This window comes from Panicum virgatum, chromosome 2K, assembly GCF_016808335.1.
Source record: "Panicum virgatum strain AP13 chromosome 2K, P.virgatum_v5, whole genome shotgun sequence".
Taxonomy (NCBI): Eukaryota; Viridiplantae; Streptophyta; class Magnoliopsida; order Poales; family Poaceae; genus Panicum; species Panicum virgatum.
This window is the reverse complement of record NC_053137.1, coordinates 27,381,624-27,387,320: the sequence shown is the minus strand read 5'-3', so window position 1 is coordinate 27,387,320 and position 5,697 is coordinate 27,381,624.

Sequence of the window (5,697 nt, the reverse complement as noted above, 5' to 3'; positions counted from 1 at the left end):
GGGGGTGGAACACACTTTCTAGCTAACACTAAGCTCAGACACCACGTCTTCACTCGGTGCTAGGATTTCCCCAGAGGCCTTCGAGGTAAACCCCCCTCAACGTAGAGCACTAACTTGAGATACTCTAGTCCGGGCGAGAAAACCCGTAAGACAGATTCCCGACTATCAGAGAGATAACTTAGACTAAGCTAAAGGATACAACTTCCACGCTAGAGCTAAACACTCAAACTAGAGAACATAAAAGAAAGCAGAAAGTAAAGCTGACTCAGAAAAGTAGAGAAGATAACTTATATTAATAACTTCGAAAGAAGGATACAAAAGCTATACCAGACTTCCGAGGACTCTAGAATCCCGAGCAAGCTCGACTCGACTCTAACTCCCAAACTACTAATCCTACTCTAGAAAGTGAAGAGAGAATGAGCTCCAAAGTGAGGGATGAGTGCTCTATTTAGCCTTCCAGGGTCAGTCTGAGCAGGTGAAGCACGTGGCGTCGGTTGAAGGCGGTTGTGACAGTTGAGCTTAACTTCCAAGCGAAGCCGAGACCTGAGTGGCTGCAAGGTGGGACCGGCCGGCCTCCCCTAGGCCGGCCGGCCTGGGGGTGTGGCCATCTGGCCACCGTCTTTGCGTGGACGTCTGTGATCTTCTCCTAGAGTCGGTGTAGCTTGCGTAGCTCGTACACAGGCAAGGCCAGGCTGGCCGGCCTAAGGGAGGTAGGCTGGCATCTCTCTGGTGCGTGCTGGCCCTCCGTTCCACCGATGTTGTGACTTGACGCTTGTGATTACTCCAGGGTGCTGGATCACTAACTTGGACATGTTGTTTCACTGGATTGTGGGTCCTTTGATCCTCATGCAAGCCTTTCGGTCCATTCGATTGAACCGGCATTCAATGCTCGACTCAGATGTACTTGAACGTGTCACATTGCTCCTAGTCTGAAGGAGTGGTACTGTGTGTGGGGGTGCCAGGCCGGCCGGCCTAGGATTTTGCCTAGTTTCGCCCATTTTTGGTATGTATTCACCTAAAATCAAAACTCATCCAAAACATGTGGAACTTATTAGAATTAAATAAAATATAAATGGAACGTAAAGTAAAGCTCAATTTATTCCCGAGAAGTTGACGGTCAGGATGTGAAATAATGGCCATCAACAATTAGCAAAGCACCTTTTGATGTAGTCGCACAAGGACTCGGAGGGAAGCTGTGTGATGCTACCCAGATCCCATCTGGTTTTGGGACACGGGCAGGCTGCCTGGTAGTACTAGACGAAGGCGGTGCAGAGATCCTGCCAGCTGTTGATCATGCCAACAGGAAGAGACTCGAGCTTGTTGAGCGCCTGGCGGCTCATCATAACCGGGAAGTACGCCGCCATGATGTCATTGTTGCCGTTCGCAGCTCGGACGGCGATGGCGTAGGTGCGCAGCCACGTCTTGGGGTCAGATTCACCATCTATTTTCTCTATGCCAACCAGCTTGAAGGTCGCGGGCCATTGGATGGCTCGCAACTTGTCAGAGAAGGCGGAGAAGCCGTTGAGGTCGTCCGCTGGGTCGTAGTCGTTGCCGCGAGGTTGACGATCGCAGTTGGTGCGGTTGGTGCCGGGTACGCTATGCTCCTCATCGTAGTGACGACACCGCTCCCGCTCGGCGTCATCCCGTTCACGATGATGGTTGGTGACGTGGGGTTGAAGATCGCGGCGGTCGAGGCGAGTGCGAAGATCCGGCTGGTCGACCTCCTCGTCGCGGCGATGGGGGCGTACCAAGCGATTGGAGCTCGATTGCGCCTGGTAGTTGGAGTACTCCTTCCTTATGCCCTAAGCCTGGGTTGCTGCAATGTGGAGGTGAGCACGAGCTTTTGCGATCTTGGGGGTTTGAGGAAGACCCTCGAATACCTGGAGTACAGCGGCCATGTTTGCAGATGGCGTGGCGAAGACATGATGGTCGTCGTAGTCCAGGACAAACTCACTTTCAAGGTTCCCAGGCTTTGGTGGAGATCCACGCCTTCACCCAACCTAGGGGTTGCGGCGCTCGGCGTTCTTGAGATCTTCTTCATCTTGGCGGATGACCTCCTCGTTGGCCTAACAAACGGCACGAAGAGAATTGCGGTGAAGATGTTCTTCCCGATGTTGGTCGTCCTCACCGTCGAAGGACTCGGAGTCCAGCGAGACGACCGAGATCTGGGGCCGGCCATCGGGGCTGTTGCGGTTGGGCGGGAGGGTGAAGACCGCAACCTGATATTCGGCCTCAGCGGGTGAGGCTGAATCAGATCAGATCTGCTCCGTGTCAGACTGATCCAACATGGTGATGCGTAGGTTACCCATATGTACTCGGACTTGATCCAAGTACACCGCCAAGTTATTGCGAAGCACGTGGGGTACGATGGCCGAGTCATCTGGACGACCCAGCACGCTCTATTCCGGTAACGCGATGGATCTGGTAACACCATCTATTCTGGAGATTAGATCGGTATTGGAGATAACAGGGTGACGCATTGCCCTAGGGCGAATGATTAGAGGATCGTTGATGTCGAGTTTGGAAACTCGACGAACGATGGTGCTTTGCACCGTCAGATCGGATCAGACGCTTGTGGAATTGCCGCTCTCGGTGCTTGAGGGGCTGGTGGGTGGGTTATCGGGAACTGTAGTTTTCGAAAAACTACCAAAGGTGACGGAGAATCCGAAGGCGGCCTCCATCTGGATGCTGACATTGGCGGAGAAGAAGACGCCGGATCTTGATGCCATCGAACTCGCTGTAAGGATCTCCCCTACCTGGCGCACCAACTGTCGGATTGCTTATCCGGCAAGTCCACCAGGGGTATGCCCAGCGGTAGATTTGTAGATGAAGGGGGGATTCCGGAGCCAAGAGCAAGATTGTTGCAAGATGACGCTAGGGTTTAGACAGGTTCGGGCCGCTCGGGAGCGTAATACCCTACGTCCTGTGTTTTGTGTATTGTACGAGCTTCACGATGATGAAGATGAATTGTGTTCTATGGGTCTCCTCACGGTGCCTTTATAGGCCAGATGCCGTGGGTTACAAGTAAGGGAAGATATCTACTCGGGTTGTTACATGGAATCAGGTCGGTTGAGATCCCTAGATATCCGGAATTCATATCCGTGCCTTGATCCTGATCCTCGGAGGAACCTTCCGACATCTAGCCGAGTGCCTGTTCGCCGGGTAGTCATGCAGAGTGCTCCTGGCCAAGTAGGTACCAGTCGGGAGATAAGTACTCGACCGGGAGGTACCCGGATGTACCTCCGTCACTGGGTCCACCAACAAAGCCACTCCTCCTCTTCTCCAGGGCCCAACATCCGGGCCAAAAACAGCCCAGGCGAACTGTAGCATCCGCATAGGACAGCCGATAACCGACCGAACGAATGGGAGGGAGGACACGCGATAGCCTGTCGATCGCGGACACGAACAGCGGCCATTCATACCAAGCAGCCCGGGACTTGCTTGCCAAGGAGATGACCCGGGGTGAGGGCGTGGCGACCACACCTACTCCCCATGCTGCCATACGCGCCGCCCACTCCCGCGAGGCGTGACTGTGCATCGGAATAGGGTCTCTTGACGGGGCCACAATGCGGACTGTGCCACCTACCCGTACCCGCGACAGAGAACGAGAGAGAGGGCGTCAACTCTCCATCATCATGACCACCCTGGCGCCACTCCGTCAGGGACAGGCGACTGCGGCTGGGCGAGGCCGCCTGACACGCTAAGCCCATCAGCAAGCGTGCCACTCTCCGGTCAGAGCCCGCTCAGGGGAGGACGCACGGAGCATGTATGAACAGACAAGCAACTGGACGACCACTGAACCCCGACCGAAGTGCGGAGACCATCCCGACCGACTAAGGATAGGACGGGAGGACGAAGGCCCTTTGTCCAAGAAGACCGCCTAGAACAACTACCGCCACTCCCGACTGTGGCAGAACCACCTTAAGTATCCTGGCTCAAGTGCGCTGGCCATCACCATAAGGGCAACATCGACACAAACACACTTCAAACGGAACTATTCTTGGTCTGTCGGGTAACGTCCCGATACAACCACCGGTTCTCGGATCGAACAAGCATACCCCGCACGAAGGCGAGTCCAGAGATATTACAACCATACATATTTTACAACACAGGCATAGTAGTTATTGCACAAGTTCAAAGTAATATTATAGGTCCAAACTTAGTAAAACAGTTATACAAGCCATAAGTTTAACGTTCAGAGTTTAAGCAGCAGAAAGAAAACACGACGGCTACAACACGTCGTAAAAGTATACCGAGCTAGCCCAAGCAAGGTATCACTCATCGGGGTCATTGCCGGCTGAAGACGGATCCCATTCTACAGACCAGCCAGGAGGCATAGAGCAGGGCCAAGACAGACTAGCGATCTAGTCCTCAAATCTCATACCTGAAAAAGGTTTCAACAGCAAGGCTGAGTATACTAATACTCAGCAAGACTTAACCGTCAACGGGTATACATAGCCCACCTAACTAGACTATGCAGGGTTTTGTGAGGCTCTGGTTTTCCTTTTGCTGAAAAGCAATAAAGAGTAGGTCCTTACTTCACATTTTAGCTTTCCATATTCTAGTTGATTAACCATTCTATGTAAGCAACTAATCCTATTCAACCATGGTAGAACTTTAAGCAAACATCAAGATTGATCAAAATAATGTTACTCTTATTACTTTGTGTGGCAAAGGGATCTAGCAGTCCCAAACCATGAGAAGTGGATGATTTGAATCAAATTTGTTAACCTGGCCAGGCAGACCTATCACACACGTTTGGAACACCGTCGGGTTGTTCCCAAACAACCGTTTACCTTTCATTCCGGCTTGTGGACAGTGTCACTCTCCCCGACTATAGGACACCATCTTCCTCCCTATAGCTGCGGTGTTGCGCAACATAAACATAAATTAAAACCTATCTCTAAGAGAGAGTGAAAGGTATATCCACTCCATGGTCCGATTGGCTACTAGGCTTACCGCGTACCATATTTACGGCATGTGGCTAGTACGTTCAAAAACTTAACCACCGCTACCACACACCGTGACCTTAGCAAGTTCATCAACACAGATGCGGTCTCACACAAGGTCATGATATCAAACACGACCCCGTCCGTCGTCCTTATATTGATAGCAGAAAGTAAACAAGCAATTCCTATAGAGCTCGCGAGTGATAGGCAATCACTCAACTTTTGCCGGTACTATAAGCTTAGCAATTATTCGAGCTCAGGTCTAGTGTTCAGTACATAGGTTCCTAGGATCATGCATCTTGGGTTTCAATTCAAATCCTAAGAACTGTAAATGCACAAGTAAGTAATAACGATAAATTGTAATAATTTGAAATACTGGGATATGTCCGGGGCTTGCCTTCTCGGTAGTCACTAGCTAGATTAGCCTTGGGCTCTTCCGGATTTTGGTCCGGGTCTTCAGTTAGTATAGTGGCGTTCAGCTGGGCCTCTTGATCACCTTCTTCGGACTCCGGGATCAGCTCGTACGTCCCGTCCGATAAAACAGTCGTATCTATATGTGATGCAAGAAACGGTATTATAAACACACGCTTCACAATAAAGTTGCAATTTAAAAGATAACAAACATAACTAAGCATATGGGCAATCATTTATAGAGTAGTTATTTAACATCTATGACTACACAAAACAACATGGTTAGCATCACAAGACAATTTGATTAAACTTACAAAGTAAGTTTCAAATAGTTTAT